Here is a 19,891-nt window from a genome sequence, read left to right as displayed (position 1 = left end):
TGTGTTATCCCAGTTATGTTTTTTTAATTTTTATATCATTTAATTTTGCTTTTATTAGTTCCGGGACGTTGGAGCAATAACCTGGTGTTTTTTCACTTCAGTCTGCACTGCGAACTGGAAGTAATGTTCAGTTTTAGAACAAAGATGCGGCAATTGCAAATGTTTCTTCTTCTTTTTTTTTCGATTCATCGATTAATCGAAAAAATAATCGACAGATTAATGGATCATTAAAATAATCGTTAGTTGCAGCCCTTTTCTAAATGTTTGCCCTGTTTGTGTGTTAAATCAGCAGTAACGTTCTTTGCTCCTTTCAGACTCCTTCAGAGCAGGAGGTGGAGCTGGGCATCAAGTCAAAGGAGGCCAGGAAATACATCTTCAACTGTCTGGATGATATGATGCAGGTAGGCTTTCCCTGCTCTTGGCTGGCACTGAGGGCAGCATGTATCCCTCTCTATTATGCTTTTTCCTTCGTTCATGCTTTGTCAAACATGCACAACAGCAGTAACCGCTCATGGACTCTGCCTTGTTCCTCCTCTCCCTCCAAGGTCAACTTGTCTTCCCACCTGGAGGGAACAGACATGCTGGCAGAGAAGGCCGACCGGAGGGAATTCATAGACCTCTTGAAAAGGATGCTCCGATTGGACGCAGACAAGAGGATCACGCCCACAAAAACCCTGGGTCACCCCTTCGTCACGATGAGCCACTCATGGATTACCCCCACAGCTCTCAGTGAGTGTATATTAACATGGAGTACTACTAATGCTGGTAGTTACCCCGTGAGAGTAATTTACGTGGACTACTACTAGTTACCCCCACAGCTCTCAGGGATGGTATATTAACATGTAATATACTTATAATTCGTGAATAGAGATGAATGTTGCATTATAGTCCAGTGGTTAGGTAGCTTGACCCCAGCCGAAAAGGTTGTATCGCATCGTCCACCTGTAGACTTCCTTGCACAAGAAGCCTACCTGCTCCTATATTACATGCATCAACAACAAACATCACTTTAACTTGGATCAATAATATAATAGGGGCTTGGGTGATGGTGTATAGGTGCTTGTTGGGTTGCCTGGCTAATGTGTGTCTGTTCCTCCTCTCCAAGTGTGAAGTCGTGCTTTCAGAACATGGAGATCTGCAAGAGACGGAGCTCCTCCTACGAAAACAGCAAATCCCTGTACTCCACCAACACTGTTCCCAGTGCCTCCGCGGGCAACCTCACGGTCACCTTTAGCAGTCAGCTCAACCAGCACAACCAGGCACGCAGCATTCTACCAAACTCACTCACAGACAGACAGACATGATGCAGTCGTCCCAGGGCTAATCTGCTGGATTCTTCTCTCTTTCTCTTTCTCTTTTCTCTTTCTCTCTCTTTCTCTCACTCTCTCTCCTCTCTTCTCTCTTGCTCGCTCTCTTTCTCTTCTCTCTCTTCTTTCTCTCTCTCTTCTATCTTCTTTCCTCTCTCTCTTCTTTCTCTCTCTTCTCTGTCTCTGTCTCTGTCTCTCCTTTCTCTTTCTCTTCCTCTCTTTCTCTTTCTCTTTCGCTCTTTTCCTCTCTCTCTTTCTCTCTCTCTCTCTCTCTGTCTCTCTGTCTCTGTCTCTGTCTCTCTCCCTGTCTCTCTCCCTGTCTCTGTCTCTCTCTTTCTCTCTGTGTCTCTCTGTCTCTCTCTCAACAGGTGCCTTCAGCAGCGGGGACGGTGCCACTGCTCAACTACCAGCGGCTCTGTACCAGCAGGCTACCATCAACATTCCCGGTCTGACCCAGCAGGGCGTCCCGCTGCAGACCCGCGCTGCCGGCCTGTGCAGCCAGGCGGAGCCCTTCCAGCAGACGCTCATCGTCTGCCCCCCCACCACCATCCAAGGTACCAGGAAGAAAGTCCCCCGTAATCTATTTGAAAAACAAGGTTGTATGTCTCTTCAAAGTGAGAGACATTCATAGGAACACAGTCTCATAATGTCCAAACAGACACTGAGGAACTTCTGAACACAGTGTACTGTGTAGCTCGTCCACTGAGGGCTCTGTGGTTTGGTTGCAGGGCTGCAGTCCTCCACAAGAGCGGCGCCTACCCTGTGAGGATGGATAACTCTGTGCCCATAGTACCTCAGAACCAGTCGGCCCAGTCACTGCAGCTCCCGCCCAGCATGCTCACCCAGGTTGGTACTACAAACCGGTCTCTCGTGATGTTAAGCGTAGCAGTGTGTTCAAACAAACCCGGCACAGAGTCAGGGAAGGGTTTGAGGTCGAGTCAACAGATGCCACAACTTTCGCAAGTCATCAATGGCCACTGTTGTGTCATTATTGTTGTGTGGGGTTAAATGAAATCCTGTATGGCACGAAAGCAGGAACTACGGACTTCCAGCCTTATCGTGAGACTACTACTGTTGATGAACCTTGTAACCTGTGTATTCGGCGGCATATGGCTTTTGGTTTGTTTGGAGTACACAGCAAGTTTGGATATCTTGCAATAACCTCAGACATATTTGAGTTTCATTATAGTGAAACCATTTTAAGTTTAACGTCACAAAGCTAGTTTTACCGAAAGACTATGAGAATACGAGTAGCAATGGAATGATTAGTAAGCTCATCATAAGAGTTATGATGCCCTCTCACAGACAATTTGCAGATAGCTGATAGGTGGCTAACCTAGACTGGACTGAAAGCTGATTGGTTGGTATTTGAGACTGTACGGACATCTGTAGTGGTTCATTTACTATTTTAAATGTAGAAATGACGCAACACACATTTCCAATCAAGCGCTGTTTCGTTGCTGATTTGTCTGACTCAAATACTGCTTTCAGAGTCGGGCGGTGAATTGAATGGATAGATCTATGCCTCCCTCTTTCAGATGACCTGGATGCTCGTGGCTATCCGTTATCAGCCAGTCTACTGCCATCTTTCCTTCCTTACCCTGCCCTCAAGGAAATCCTCTTCCTAGCGACGTGGAGGAGCCTAAACAGGCTCCCGGCCTTTCACTGTACCCTAAACCTGTGCCCACATATACTCTACCCTCCACCAACCGTAGGGCTCCTGCACCCCCCTGATGGTGGCCACCCTGCACCCTCCGTCAGCAGGCCTAGCCCCCCGTACTCTCTGCCCCTAGGGCTGGGCGCGGGGGTGTCCCGGCCCACCCTGCTGGAGCACACAGCCACAGTGCTGGTAAATCCCCCCGATGACCCCTCCGCGGGAGACGCGCGGCCGCACGCACACCCTCCCTGCACCACTAACGATGCCGTCACTCTGCTCCCCTCCATCGACCTCCAGCTCCTCCCTTCCCCAGTGCCTCCACATTTCCTACCATACTGTGCCGCATCTGGATATCTGTAGCCACGTCTTCTGTCTACATGCTGCCTCTCTCCTCCGCCTTCAATCCCAATGTATAGGGATACCCAATAATATAACTGCCTTTCAAAAACGATTGAATGAGGATAGGATTCCTTCTTGGAATAGCGCTTATTAGTTTTTTTAACGGCTGCTGGCATTCTAACCGATTCAGTCCGACGCTGTGGAATGCTAGCTGGTTGGGTGTCCCCTCCATCCTCCTCCATCTCTCTCCCCTCATCCTCTGGTCCCCATAGGTCTGCTGAACGCATGGAGCGCATGAGTGGCTGCCCCGGCCTTCGCTTTGCTTGCAGCTTCTTGTTCTGTCTGTCCTCCCCACTCCTCTCCCCCACCCCCGCCCCCTCCCTGGAGGAGGGTGCAGGAATATTGAACTGCACCCACACAAACAAGGGCTCCCCTGCAACCGTGTGCCTGGGGATACTTTACCGTGGTACGGAGGAACCTCGGACCCGGTGGCATGCCCTTTTCCTCCATGACAGCCTGTCAACCTGCTGTTTGACCGCGGTGACCTCAAACGAATCACTATTGTTGGGTGTTTTTTTTCCTCCAACAGGCACTGTGTGTGTGTGTGTGTGTGGTTGTGTTATGCGTGTGCTTGTGTGTGGGGGTGGTGTTAATTGCACGTTTAGGTCTTACCCGAGATCAGCTGATTCAGTTGCCATGGTGTCAATTGCTTGCATGACAGAACCTGGTCGCTGTATCACAGGGCTATGCTTTAAATAAGAATGGCTTTGTTTTAAGGCTGCTTCTGTGCTCTGACCGTAGAGGGGGAGAAACGGTGGTTTGGTCCCCGCCTCTGACCCTCACCCCCGTCTCTCAAGCATGGTTCAGTCTGCGCCGGGGAGACCTCCGATGACTCGTGTCGCGTGGTCACTCGTCAGGACTCCCATCCACGTGACTTACGGTTGTCCCGTCTGTCTCTCTCACCATCCCCCCCTCCCCTCCCCCAGCAGGCCTGGCCCACCGGCACCCAGCAGATCCTCATCCTCGTCTTGGCAACAGGTCCCGGGCGTGGCCATCCACGGCACGGCCCCCCCGTCGGCCGTGGTGGAGTCGCCGCTGGGAGTGCTCCACTCGGGCGTGCCTCGCAGCAGGCCCACAGCTGGAGGTGGGTGGACCGGCCAGGTCAGCATCTCCTCGGCTGGGACAAGGGGCAGCTCGGTGACCACGTCTCGTGTTTGTTGTCCCCCAGGAGCACAGCCCAGACCAGGTCCCAGCCGGAGAGGAAGAAGGTTAAGGCCCGGCGGGGAGAGAGCAGGAACAGGTAAGGGCAGCGTGCGTTCCGGTTCTCACACACCGAACATCACACTCCATCCACACTGAAACTACGACAGCATTCCCAGGCCCCAGGCCATTCCCAATACAATAGCTGTTAGACAGACTCTTAAGGCAGATGCAAATATAGCTAAAAGTAACTAGAAATAAGCATGTAAAGCAAATCTCATTAAAGTGGTATCCATGGGGAGTATACACCCAGACTCCATAGTTTTGGCAGGGTTTCTTTATTCATGCAATATTCTCATCTTCTACCCCTTACCTGTTAGCCTTCCTTGTGTGCACTTCATGCCAAAAACAGCATTTTACGACTTGTATAATAGACACGATTTGTGCGGCTTCCAAGCCGACAGGCGTAAAGAGTGTGACTGATGTTCACACCGCTGTTGAATCGTACTCTTAAGTACCCACTCGATCAAATAGATCAATAACAACTCTCCCCTCCATTATAACCTGTCTCACTTAGATCTGTGTCATAGCACGGAACCAAGAGCTTAGTATCAGACCAATAGTAAATACAGAAGCCATTAGAGCGGAAACGCCAAACCTTTGGGTTCATCGTCTGTTAAAATATCATAACATGCTTCCCTGGAGAATCTACACGGGCTCAGTGCGGTTCTTTTGGTTCTCCCTCTGTTCCACCAGGGGTCTGTCCACTACATCACTGCTCAGCAGCAGTGAGGTGACGCCCGCGGTACTGTCCCAGCCCATCATCATCTCGGACCCCCAGCCCTGCAGTCAGCATCATCACCATCCACAGTGACACGGACACGGAGGACGAGCGCAAGTTTACCCCGCCAGGTGGGAACCCGAGCCCTGTTTACCCACCTGATGTTGAGGCATACAGCTCGTTGGGTTAACGAGTAAAGCTAGACATACTAATAGGGTTTTGGTTAGTAATGGTGTGAGTGTTGGTAATAATATTAGCGTTGGATTAAAGGTGTAGGTTTAAACCTAGTCGGGTTCAAGGTTAAATGTAGGCATTGTAAGGGCGTTACACTTAGGTTTCGGTAGTGTTTTGGGGATATCAACCACTCGCATCCAACGTTTGCAGTTGTAGCATCAGCGAGCCAATTTATCCCTCTTGTTAAGATCCACTAACCAGTTAGAGTGTGTGTGTGTGTGTGTGTGCGCGCCTCAGTGTGAGTCTCAGCCAGAGGACCAACGTCATCAGCTGCGTGACGGTGCACGACTCGGACTCGTCCAACGCCAGCCCGCTGACCCCGCTGACCCCGCTGGGCCGCGGCCACCTGCCCTCCAGCGTGCTGTCCTCCCGCCAGCACGCCAGGTCCGGCCGTGGTGGCGCCTCCGTCAAGGCCCCGGCGTCGGACCGGGGCGCCGGCCCCCGCTCCCGCACCGATACTGGTGAGTGAGCATGTTCTCATATGTACTCATGTCTTCTAATGTGTACTCATGTCTTCTAATGTGTACTCGTGTCTTCTCGTGTCTTCTCGTGTTCTCATGTCTTCTCGTGTTCTCGTGTCTTCTCGTGTCTTCTCGTGTCTTCTCGTGTTCTCGTGTCTTCTCGTGTTCTCATGTCTTCTCGTGTCTTCTCGTGTCTTCTCATGTCTTCTCGTGTTTCATGTCTTCTCATGTGTTCTTAGGTGTCTGCATCGATCTCCATTGTTATTTAAGCAGTAATCCACTACCAATACATTGACATACACAAGACCAAGTCAGGTTTATGTAACCCAGATGTAAGGCCAATATAATGTTTCTATAGCGACGATTATCAAATAATTTTTTTAATCTGAATCAATTAAATAACTTATTTAGTGTTTATGTTAGATTAATACTAGTTGTTCTAATCTCTTGATCCCTGCTTCGCGTGTGTGTCTAAGAGTGAGCGTGGCTCTGCCCCAGCGTTGTGCTGACCCGTCTGATTCCCCTCCAGTGAACTACATGAAGCCCAAGAGGTCTGCCAACCGCCAGACCTGCGGCTCCCGGGACGATGCTGAGCGCCAGGGGCCCGCACCCAGCCAGTCACACCCCCTGAACCTCAGCCAGGTCAGGACCCTCCAGCCCAGCCAAAAGCCCCTCCGTGTACCAGCCTAGGGCCTCCAAGACCTCTGTACCAGCCTAGGGCCTCTAAGACCCTCTGTACCAGTCTAGACCCTCCAAGACCCTCTGTACCAGCCTAGACCCTCTAAGACCCTCTGTACCAGCCTAGACCCTCTAAGACCCTCTGTACCAGCCTAGACCCTCTAAGACCCTCTGTACCAGTCTAGACCCTCTAAGACCCTCTGTACCAGCCTAGACCCTCTAAGACCCTCTGTACCAGCCTACACGGTACCTCCAGCAGGGCAGGATGTGCGGTGTGAGCTGTATATCCAATACGATAGCGCTGTACACTGCCACAGGATGTGTTTGTGCTTGTTGTTCTCGGGAGGTCTCCATTGGGCCGCTTGGGGCTCCAGGCCTGTGAAGCCTCACCTGAACCCCGTCTCTCTCTGGGTGTGTGTGCAGGTGCAGCCCGTGGTGTCCTCCTCCCAGGAGCGCCTCCGGGCGTCCCACCACCACCACCACCACCACCACTCTGCCGGCTCCTCCGCCCGCCGGCAGCAGACCTTCCTCCCCGCGACCCACTTCAGCTTCCCGGACGCGTCGGCCCTGACCGCGGCCCCGGGCGCCGGCCTCTACACCTACCCGGCGTCGGCGGCGCTCTCCTCGGCCTCCCAGGCCATGGAGCAGCTCCTGGGCCACGTGCACGCCGCCGGCGGCCAGGACACTCCCCGGCCGGCTACGCCACGGCGGCCTCCTACGCCAGCGCCTCCTCGGCCCGCCGGGACGCCGCGGCCCGCAAGGACCAGGTGGCGGCCGGCCTGCTGCACGCGCTCCCGGCCGCCTACCAGCACCCCTTCGCCACCGCCTCGCCCTACGTCAGCGTGACGCCCGCGCCGAGGCCTACGGAGCTTACCGCTCAGCCCCCGTCGCCTGCCCCAGTACCCTACCTATAGAGGGGGTCCCCCTGGCTGTACCCCTACCTATAGAGGGGGTCCCCTGGCTGTACCCTACCTATAGAGGGGGTCCCCCTGGCTGTACCCCTACTATAGAGGGGGTCCCCCTGGCTGTACCCCTACCTATAGAGGGGGTCCCCCTGGCTGTACCCTACCTATAGAGGGGTTCTCCCTGGCTGTACCCCTACCTATAGAGGGGTTCTCCCTGGCTGTACCCCTACTATAGAGGGGTTCTCCCTGGCTGTACCTGACACATAGAGAGCTTCTCCCAGGCAGTAACAGTGTTTCCCATACATAGACCAATGTGTGGCTGTTAGGACTCCACGTCTTACCCCCCCCCCCCCCCCCCGCCACATATTGCTACCTGGTCTGTGGGAAACACTGAGTACCCTTTCTTACCTGTGTGCACCAGGTCTGTGCCCTTACCCACAGAAGGGTTCTCAAAGCGCGCCCACCCATAAAGAGGGTCACCCGCCTCGCCTCGGCAGAGGCCTCTGTCCTCGTACTCCTAGCCCCCCAGAGCTCTCCCAGTACCCAGTCCTAGGCCTCGGAGGATGGCCTAACTCCCTCCCTCGGTCGCTAAGGGAGCCCAGAAGGCTGGTCTCTAGTGCAGGGCAGTGGTCAGGGTGGAAGCACAGGGGTTATATCAACTATTAAACTGCTGCAGTTCACTATAAGAAACCCCTTTTCACCATGTCTAGTTTAAATGCTCCTTTAAACTCATTTTTAATGTTTTATCCAACATTTTGCATTATTTGACCTTGTATCGGTTTAATTATCATTTAGGATGGTGTTAGTTTTTAACACCCTCTCTATTTTGTCCCTCCCCATTTTATTCAGAAGTGGGATTTGGCGTTGTGATATATGTTTGACACCCGTTTTGTTCAAGCTATAGGGCTTTCTGTGATAAGAGGAATACTTCCTGTAACATGACACTTTGCCTATGCCCTGAAGCCTTGCACAAAGGCTTGTTGATCGCTGGCAAAAAAACAAAACAAGGCTGGCCCGAATTATTCGAATATTCGAATACTCGTTCTGAAAATTAGTATTCGAAGCTTAAATCAGTATTCGGAGCTTCGTTTTTTTTCCACGTACGTGACAGATCGAGGGAGGCAAACTATAAGCGGCACCAAGCAGAGAAGCGAGAGAGGTGAGGAAGATTATATATCTTGTTTCCTTTACTTTATAACACAACATCAGCGGGATCTCGGGAGGAAAAGTAATGCCTAGCGAAATGCTAACCTTAGCTTAGTTGGTTGTTTACGTTCACTGTACAGCGCCGTGCCAATCAACTGTGACTGGCTGCTGCAGAGCGTGAGCGTCTTGGCAATACCCGGTCAATATATTGGATATAATATGGGACACATACGACAATCAATATTCGGTATTTGTTATGGATTTAATGTACAAAGTCCTGAAAAGATGCACGTTCAAGGATGAATTGAAAATCTCCCGTAAGGGCTGAGATGGTAGAGGACAGCTGATTTGGAACGGAACAACAGCTGTTCGCTTCCACGGGGGAAAACTAAAAACTCCAACTTACTTAGGCCTTCTAATTAACGTTCAAAAGATATTAAATCTTCAAAAAATATGCAGATACTGTCAAAATCGGTTCCAGGAGTATATAGGTATTATTAATGTTGTTTTTGATGGTGTTTTTCTGGAACGAGTTATTCGAATATTCGCTCGAAAAATCAACGAGTATTCGAAGCCTGAAAAATGACATTCGGGCCAGCCCCTGTCCCATGAGTTAAGTTAGTAAGTTTTATGTGAGGCACTAATCCCATGATATTTCCTGTGTTTTGGCTCATGTGTTTGGCTGTATCACTACATTCATCACAAATAGTACTTATTTTATAATGCATAAATTATGTTTTTTGTCAGTGTGAGGTCGTTGAAGATTTATTCACTACCCGAGAGAAGTCCATCTGCTGAGAAAGGCATGGATGGGACCGTGATGGTTGTTTTTTAATTTAAAAAAAATGCACATGTGATAGTGTCACAATTAATGTACTAAGTGTTTTAGGAAGGGCGCATATGGACCTTATGCAATAGAAACATTTGAACTTCATCAACTGTGAGTGCTGAATGTATTTATCAAGTTAAACGTATAGTGATGGATTGCGTGCCCATCTTCAGGAACAAAGGAATCCTCAAGTTTTAACATGTAACGAAAATGGACTTGGGAAAGATTACTGTATCCCCTCCTCTACCCGACACTCCGAGATTACCAAAACTTCCTGGAAATACCTGCTGATCATTAGCCAGAGAATTGCTTTTTGGGTATTTTCTAGATTACATTTATATAAAAAAATATGACTAGATTCTTACTATTTTCCATGTTTTAGAAACTAGCTCATTATATTAATCAATATACTTTAGCTAGATATCCCATTCTTTGATCCAACAGTACTAATGGATTTAATTGTAGCGTGATGTTTAAGAGGCTATAACGGCGTCATCTCTGATTTGTACCGACCCACTCGCGTGCTACACATACGTAAATGATGCTCTGCTGGCTTACACTGTCCAGAATGGGACGCAGTAAGCGCGGCAAGTAACATGCAAAGAACACGTACTAACACAAACTAGTATTTTTAATCAGAAACTAATTTCATTTGTTGTAATCTTGTATTTATTTAACCATTCCCAATGAGTAGTACCATATTTGAATATACATGCAAAGTTTGCAAGTGGGATTTTTAAGTCTTACTCGGATGTATTGTGGTGAATGTAAACCACAACTGCATCCTGCATAATATGGTATCGCTCGTGATTATTGATGGGTTGTCTGTACGCTTAACCTTACGGATGCACACTTGTCATAAGCTCTCTGTTGGAAGTACACATGGCTTTAAGTTTTGTAACAGTGTGGCAGACTTTCTCCCTCCGTCTGTGGTCAAGCAAGTTTCTCCTGGAATCCTGAAACGAAAGGCTTTTGGATTTGATCTCATCCCCATTTGTTTTCATATGTCTTGCTGTTAAATGTATTTTTGGCTGTTTATATCCCATCCTTCCATGGCATTGTTAAGAAGTTATCTGGTAGACTAATTCAGGGATAAGGTTTCAGTTCAAACTATCGTCACTGTTTTTCAATAAAATAACCTCAAGTCCAGTGTTTGGTTTATTTACAAACTGTTTGAGTCGTATAGTAGATTGTTTTGTAACGTCAAATTGCTTGGCCTTATTACTTTACTATTTCACTGCGTTTACACACTAACTGATGTAGGTAGGACATTTTATAATATAAGGAAAATTATTTAAAGTGGTTTTTTTTACCTGCACCTTAAAAATACAACAAACAGGTATTCTATTGGGGATTGAAAATATATATTTTTTGCTGGGATCAATAATCTAATCTAACCAGGACTACCCTTGTAGCTATTGTCTGCGTCATGCAGCTCTTGTGTTCCCATTTTATGAGGGCCCTAAAGGGATTGCTATCACTCGCTGATCTCCCTAACCACTTACCGTGAACACCTGACGAATGACTTTAATTTATAGACCTTCAGGTACAAGCAACGTGATGTTCAGTTAACGCACACACACAATTACACACAATTCAGTCAATGAAGACCCCCCCAAGTAAATTATTTAATGAAAACCTTTTTGATTCTGTCAAGGTGATTTTCTACAATTAGAGAGAAACGCATAACGTGTTCACGGTACATTCCAAAAGTCAAATGCGCATCCATCGGAACCACCAAATGAGTTTAGAGAATTCTGTAAGGGTCCTGCCGAGCAGGGTTATTTATTCGTCACTATGAAATCTTACATTTTCACAGTTAATTGAATAATGGAAATTTGTTTAAGAAAAACAAACAGACACACACGTACAGTGTGTCTTATTCTATAGAAAGGCCAGTCTTCTTGTGTACAATTCTTAACTTTTAAAAGTAGTTGATAAACGGTAAAAGCCATCTGTACTAAATGCAACACAAAAACAGTCATTCGTAAGCAGTGACACAAGCCTACGCGCCGGTCTGTCCCTGTGTTCCGCATTCAGTTCAGGCACGGCAACAACCGGACATGTTATCAGAAAATAACAAGACTACTAGCTAAAGCTAGGTCTTATAAATTAAAATAAAATAAAGATTAAACAGAACATACTCCAGAACATGTTGGGTCATGTGTGTCTTCTAATTTCGACCCAGATAAGACGCTAAGTCTCTATACCGGTCAGCTAAGCCAATTAAAAAGGTATTCCTTTCTAATACCATCTGTGCAGACAGACAGGGACTGTCGTGGCTCATGGGTTGATCAAGAGAGGCGAGTGGAGACGAGACTATCATACTGATTGGATGGTCGTTGATCCGGAGAATATTGTACATTTGGTCTCCAGTATAAGATGTATGTTGTATTTGCCCCAAAACACGAGGCTCCTTCAGAACATGCTATGGTCGTGAAGGAGCTTACCTTTTTAAAACACAGCAGTATTGAAGTTGGCCAGCATTGCATTGTGTGCAAACACACTCAGTTGCAAGACATTTGGTTTATATTGAACATATGAATGTACATTTGTTTAAATGAAGATAAGAGTAACCTCAATTATGTATCGCCTAAATACAAAGCTACAGAAAGAACCCTGACTTACAGCCAAAATGTAGAGCATGACCTCATCGAGATTATGAAGTGCGGGTCCGGTATGATTATTTTTATAGATTAGACTGTGTATATTATGGTCATAAAGCATACGGTATAATCTGTCAAATAGTTATCCATTGGAAATTTTAGATACAGAACAGCATTTTTTAAAAATCAATTAAAAATCAATGATTTAAAGAAAAGTGCAAACAATGGCGTTACTCTACATTAAGGTTGAGGTCTAACCAATTTTTTATTTTTAGAGGAAAAAGTACAAGGGTAGGATACATTTACTCAGCTAGTTATGGTACTTCCTGGAATAAACAACACATGTATGAAGAAGATAAACATTACAGCCCCAAGCAGAGTCAAAATATTACAATATGGACCCCTTGATGAACCCATGAGCCAAGCCCTTCTCCTGCTGCTGGGATGGCCTTCTGAAAACTAAAGAGTGGATCACAAATGTCATCAACTCCTCTCAGTCTCCGGGTCCTACTGCCCCTTCGAACCTTCGCTCCGTCCTGGGGTGGGGTCACCTTCAGGCCCGACCTTCCAAAGTCTGCGTTGTTGTTGTTGTTGTTGTTGGTGGAAGTGGTCGTCATGGCGAGGTGGTATAAAGGAAGGAAGGAGGGAGGGGGGCAGGTGTGGTAGGGGGGTCCGTCAGCATGTCAGCCTGGGCCGATCCTCCCACCTGGCCTTGGTGTGTGTCTATCTCACTTGTAGTCCACTAGCCCGCTTCGACGCTAGCCTGAGACGCGCGGAGTCCCCCCGCCGCCCTCACTCCTGGGCTATGCTCCTCAGCACGTACTTGGACCGTGTAGGCGAAGGCCGCGAAGCCCACGATCACAAACAGGTTGGCCAGGGCCCGCCCAGCAGTCCGTGGTTCCGATTGGCATGCTGCATGCCGGGGGCGGGGTTAGCGCCGCTAGGGGGGCCGGCCCGCCGTTGAGGGCGGGGTGGCCATAGTGGGCGTGCTGGGGGTCGCCGTCGGGGACCACGTCGGGCAAGGGGAGGCTGGGTGCGGGCGTTCAGCTCCTCCTGGACCTTTGCTTCTGCTTCATCTCCTACACAGCAGGAGGAAGAGGAGGGGAACGTCAGAGCAGCAAAGGGAAACACCAGCCACATTGAAGAGTCGGAGAGTAGAGGAGCAGGCGGGGAGCATGACAATGACTGAGTTATAAAACTTACATCCACTACATCAGGAAAGAGTTCAGAAGACTTTGTCCTTGAGATTGAAGGTCAGACTTTGGGCAGACAGCTGTCTTTCTAAAAACCACAAAAAACAACAAAGACAAGATGAGAACTTCATTCCCATTCGACACATGCTTTTGACGGGATGACCTCAGGGTGTGGGTCCTCACTGTGTAGTCAGAGGTCCGATGGAGCCCAGAGTGGGACCTTTCTCCACCATGAGCTGAGCAGACCCGTGAGGATGGTGGACACCGACCAGGCCGGGTTCCACGTGTCCGGGTGGAAGTCTGTGATGGAGAGACATAGCCTGCAGAAGAACGAGACGGTGAGGCTGGGGACACGCTGTTGCAAATTAACACAGATCCTCGAGAAAAACAGCCACGCAACCATAATCCTCTGATGCATTACCTTGTATTGCACTTGAATCGTCCATTTGGTGTGATCATGTAGATACTAGGAGGCTTGAATGGGAATTCCCGTGGGAATATGAGTTTTCCATGGTAATAACCTCCTGGGGATCACAGATCGCAAAGGTCAGCTCAGAAATATAGAACAAAGCTAGAATATTTCTTTTGTTTAGGCGGCAATCTCAAAGAACTCCAACGTTTTTAATTTGAATAAATGGTCAGTGACGTCACTATCGTGAATGAGGTGATACAGTAGTGAGTGAGCCCGTGGCCCGCTGATGAAAGCCCTTGCATTTGCAGTACTATGAATATTACTCAAATGGGGTTGAGTCCGGCTCATACTTCATCCCAGTCTCAATTGTCACTTACCCTCATATGGTTTTTTTTCAGGACCTCTAACAAGATAGTGCCTAAAAGGAGTAAATCAAATGTATTAAATCAACCCAATTTGTATGTTTGCATGAATTAGAGAAATCTGAATAGAGGTCACAGTGGGTGGCACAGAATTAAATAATCGCACATTTTCTTATCACATAAATCAAATCAAACACGATTGTGCAATCACAAACTCACATTCCCGTACATTCATGCATCTGTTCCATGCAAGTCAACTTGATTAAACATCCTTTTGACTCTAATGCAAATGAATACCAAATGTATTTCACTTGAACCTTCCTAGAGATTTTGATGAGCGGTCTTACCATTCAAGGATATTAGAGGGGAGAGGTTCCGCACAGATGTAAGGCACAGGGTCTTTCTTTATTCTGAGGTAATCTTGTTTAAGTCGCTGAGTGGCTGTTGTTGGGGCTCTCTTGTTCCCGTTACTGGTCATCTAGAAATGGATAGAGCAAGTAAGATTCCATTCACTGTCAATATAAGCAAGGCCAAATGTATATTTTTTTCAATTACAAATGTTGGATAGATCCACGGAAAGCGCAGTTTCCGTGGATCTATGGCTTACATAATGTCATCCAACGGAGATGCTCTTGGCCATAGCTAGAGGAAGCTGGCTCAGTCACAACCTCATAAAGGTAAGGCAAGGCAGTATGTCTAAGGATGGACACTATGTACAACACTAGTCGACGTTGATTCACTCATTGATAAAGCAGCTAGCCAAGAAGCCCCCGCAGGCCACTACGATGGCATTAGGGCCTTTTACCCCTTTGCTAGACCGGGCACGCAAGAACCCGGTGCACCAGACGCGCTCCAACCCAAAACCATGCCCCTCCAAACGTTGCGTTGGCAATGCCTCCCATTCCATTCGTATCTGGCGGTTAACGTGGGCAGGGATTGTTGTGACGGCCTGCATACGTTCAGGGATTGCGCAGCGTTGAGAGGGGGGGGGTCAAGGGTTGAATTCCAGTTAGCTTTATGCAACGAGCAGGCAGTACAGCACCTCGATCCCATGCCTGCCCGAGAGCGTTCCTACAATCCCTTGCCTCACACAATAAAGATTCCAATACAAAGTGAGGGGGGGGGGGGCATTGCCAAACGCATCCCTCTGAATAAACTTTGAGTTTCAGAAGAAAGAACGTATGTTTCAATAAATTAAATAATGTATCGATTGGTGCTAGTAGTTCCATATTCCAGGGGAAACAATGCCCTGGTCCAATTTGTTAATACATATCTTTACTAGTATTAGTAGCTTTACCCGGATACGGGTCACTTCTGGGTGAAAAGGTTAAACCAATATCGCACCTCTACAGGGGGCCAGGGTCATCCTCTCTGTACCGGCATGGCTTTGGTTTCACAAAAATCCACCTTTATCGAGTATGAGGAACGCTTGGTCATACGCCTGTGATGGGTTGCATTTTTCAAAGAGCTCTGAAGTGATTGACCGCCTCACTTACGCATTGACAGGCGAGTTCTTCGACATTAAATTACTCGTAATAACAACTTCCTCATAGTCGCTTGCGGCTAACTTACCAAATAACAACGAACATAACAGGAAGGTCGTTTATATACATCACAAACACGCTTACACGGTTCTTAAATAGTAAAAACGAGTTACTTTATTAGCATGGTAGTAAGATTCTACACTGCCCAGTGCCTACGCATTGACCGCGGTTGAGGGCTCTGTGCTAGAGCGGCTGATCAACCACCTAGGCCGCGGCTACGTTAGCCTCCGAGGAGCTAGCTGTTGACGACAGCACTGTAAACGACCACCACGGAGGTGTCCGGTACGATGACCACTCGTGACATTCAACAAAGACCCACCTCTCCAGAGACCCCGATTTAGGAGAATATTGAATGCTGCCGTCCGTTGTGAAGCTGCCGTTTCTCGTTAAATCCTGAAGAGTGATACACCGTCGCCGATAACAACGACGTAGCTGGAATAACACCGTCCCCCGGAAAAGGAAGCAGGCCACTTCCGGATGTTCTCCTCTCAGTCTCCGAACAGCTGACTAGTTGAGACAATCGAGAGTCTGTGCGTGGAAGCTATACACAGCATGTCATCGCAGGTAGGTCTGTATGGATAACGCTCACTTATCCATAATTATGAACCAATCGTCCAAATATTTTCGTATCAGTTTATTTTGTTTTAAGCGTGGTTATTTGTCTTATATGATAGTCAACAAGTAATATATCCCATGGTACTAGTTACTGAAATAAGTTCCCAATTTAGAAAAAATAGGTAATATCCTATGTTCTGGCCAGTCCCCCAAAAACACTGGAACGTTCGACTCTGCTGCGCACGCTGGTGGCTTTCATTTCGTGACGTCGAATGATACGTCAAATGACACAGGGCCCTATCTTGCATCCAGCGCATCCTATCTTGCATTTCTACACCGATGCACGTGTCGTTGCTAGTTTACAATTTACGCGTAGCTAAATTAGGGAATGATCTTGCGCCCCAAGGGGCGGTTCAGCGAAAGGAGGAGACGTGTGCTGGCGCAAACGTTCCCTGGTGCTATTTAGCAGTTTCAGAAAACAATTCCGACACAAACCAGGAAATACCTGTTTAAAGTCAGTTGCATGTTGTTCAGATGCTATTTTAAGGGCGCATGTGTAACGCGAGCACTAAATGGGAATTACTGCGGGGCAACTAAGTGATGCAGTCAATGTAGTGAAACTGTGAGGTAACATTAGAATATATCCCACCCTTTTTGTCCAGAAAAACTGACTGAATATCCTAAAGAAACACAATACATTTATTGTTACTCAATTAAGCTGCAGTTCCATTGGGCAATTTAAGAAATAATGAAATAGCAATCAAATAAATAATATTTATTTTATTTGCGTTTCAGGTCTGCAGATAATCTAAACGTCAAACACTAACCATAGTTTCCATACAACACAGTAATGAATCAACAGTAGCCGCAGATATCTCCATAAAACAAATCAAATTGAACCATGATATTTAGTCCATATCTCCTTGAACAGGTGGCGGTTGTTCGAACACAGTCACAGGCAACGGTTAATTCGCATGCGGAACGAAGACAATTACGTTTGGACCTATCCTGAGCTTGGGGATGTCCTACTGTGATAACGGGGGCCTTATAGCCTCGCCCTGTGGGCCGACCCGCCACTCTGTCCTTTGCAAAGCAACAAACAGCTCATCCTGTCTTGCTGCAAGTTTCTGTATAGATTCATGCAGCGACTGTAATGACAGTACAGCAGGAGCATTCTCCGCTGTGGCCGCACCCTGGCTGGGATCCTTACCTCGGGCCACTGAGAGAATTTCTTCTTCCTCTGACCAATCAATCGCGGCCTGCATTAGAGCATTACATGTTTGGGTAGGCAATGTCTTTGCTTGTCGTTTTATCTCTCTGCGTAGAGTTATCATACAAGCCCAACACAAACTGTTCCCTTAGCGCTGTATCTGGATCACTGAAACGATCTGGGTCACGCCGCTTCAGCCTGCGAAGCTTTTCCTGAAGGTCATAGGCAAAAGCTCTAATCTTTTCACCTGCAGTCTGTTTGCGATCATAGAACTCTCTTAATCTTGTGGCCACTGGGGCTCTGTCTCCATAAACAACCGACAAAAAAACCGACACAGCGTCCTTAGCATCGTCTAGCATGAGCCGTACCGTAAGCTTGGCTTCTCCTTTCAAGTGCTGTTTAAGAAGCTCAACTTGGTATTCTTCTTGGATTTTACAAACTTTTAAGTATGACTTCATTGAAGCCACCCACTCTTCAGTAGGCTACACTGATCATCGCTAGTTGTACTGCCAGTGAAAACAGAACGCTTTCCGTCCCTCTGTATGTAAACAGGCGCTTGGTTTTTGTGCTCAAGGACAATTTTTGCCATAGCTGTTGCCTCTCTTTGATCTTTCCTAGCCTGTTCGAGCAGTGCTGCTTGCTCCTTCATATGGGCCGACTGTTCAGTAAACTTCCCATGAAGCGCTTCAAATTGCCTACGCAACTCATCCATTTCTTCCTTCTCCGCCATATTTACTTCCCTGAGCTATGCTCACTCACACACTGAAGTTAATGAGAAGTCTAGAGAAAAGAAAAAAAAATCACGGTGAATAATGCACAAGGATACGTCCTGTACGTATACGCCAAATGTAACTAGAGCACTAACTGGGAATTAGTGCAGGGCAGCTAAGTGATGCGGTCAATGAGGTGAAACTGAGAAAACATTAGAATATATTATGTCCCACCCTTTTTGTCCAGAAAAGTACTTTTATTGTTACTCAATTAAGCTGCAGTTCCATTGGGCAATTTAAGAAATAATGAAATAGCAATCAAATAAATAATAATATTTGCGTTGCAGGCCTGCAGATAATCTAAACGTCAAACACTAAACATAGTTTCCGTACAACACAGTAATGAATCATTGATGAGTATTTGATCGTGAGAAAACATTGTTTTACCGCGTTAAAAATAGGGGTGGGAATCTCTTGGCACCTCACGATTCGATTCCGATTATGAGGTCAACGATTCGATTCTGAAGCGATTATCGATGCATCTCGATGCAACAATTTTTTTTATGTACATTTCCATGCGTGATTTTCAAAAAAATATCTACATCTGGGTTTGCTACTCAGAGTTTGCTAATCACTTCCTACTTTTGTGATGATCATTAAAGACATCAACAGATGAATTAACTTATCGAATAGTCCATAAGAGAGAAAGCTTTGTCACAAATATGACTTTCTATGAACAATGCAATAATCAATGCAGCTTGCATTATAACACAATATGGAAGCATGCAAAAAATAGGTTTCAGATTTATTTTCTTTCTAATCTTTCTTTTCCATGTCATTAAAGGAAAAGCTGCTCTTGAATTAGAAGGAGTTCTTGTGTCTGGCTGTGAGTTTGCACGCATGCTATGCGTAGGCTGAATCGCAATCGTGTCAAGACAAATCAGATGGCCAATACACACTGAAGATAAATTAAATGATTTTAAAATGACAAAAATTATCCCTCTCTGGCGAACAGAATGTTGCAGCAGGCAAAAAAAATAAATAATAATAATAATTTTTTTATTTTTTAATTCACATTATTAATTTATCTGCATAGAGACAGAATCGTTCTAGCGAGAATCGCGATGCATCGAAGAATCGATTATTTTTCCCACCCCTAGTTAAAAAGAATGAATGAATGCGGGCGCGTGTTAGCCTGGCTAACGCCAGACCTCATCTCAATCTACATTGAGATGAGGTCTGGGAACCACACATTCATTTTCTCGTATTTGAGGCGTGGTTTACGATTGCCCGGAGCCGTTTATTATATATTATATATTATTATATTTATTGGGCATTACGAATGTCTATCATATGAGTCTGTACGTAGCTCATAGATAATCGAAGCCTGTTGTTAGCAGGGCAAAGACATCCTTCTGGGTAATGAAAGAGTTTAATGCCGAAAGTTGCTATTTTTTCAAAAATAGTAGTTTAGAACTTGCGTTCTAAACTACTTAGAACACTATCTAAGGCTGCATCAAACTTTTGGAAAGGGCGAAAATACGGGTTAACTGATTGGAAAAAACATCTGTCTATCACCACCTATGTTGGTGATAGACGGGGCGAAAATACTGGTTAACTGATTGGAAAAAACATCTGTCTATCACAATTCACCACCTATGTTGGTGATAGACGGGACAAATCAACCAATCAGATCAACGGAAGCCGCCGTGTGGTTTTTAAGGCGCGTTCATCTTCCTGCCGATATCGACAAGGCTCTCCA

The 19,891-nt window shown here is 46.8% G+C and overlaps 2 pseudogenes; one reads left to right on the top strand and one right to left on the bottom strand.

Moving 5' to 3' along the window:
• The first annotated feature begins 296 nt into the window (after positions 1-296).
• On the top strand, positions 297-7,635 carry LOC130402425 (homeodomain-interacting protein kinase 1-like; annotated as a pseudogene).
• A 4,462-nt stretch (positions 7,636-12,097) lies between these two features.
• Positions 12,098-16,468, bottom strand: LOC130401816 (ubiquitin-conjugating enzyme E2 J2-like; annotated as a pseudogene).
• Positions 16,469-19,891: the final 3,423 nt, after the last annotated feature.

This window comes from Gadus chalcogrammus, chromosome 13 (assembly GCF_026213295.1).
Source record: "Gadus chalcogrammus isolate NIFS_2021 chromosome 13, NIFS_Gcha_1.0, whole genome shotgun sequence".
NCBI lineage: Eukaryota > Metazoa > Chordata > Actinopteri > Gadiformes > Gadidae > Gadus > Gadus chalcogrammus.
The sequence above is the reverse complement of the archived record's forward strand: the minus strand, read 5'-3'. Positions and strand labels throughout refer to the sequence as shown.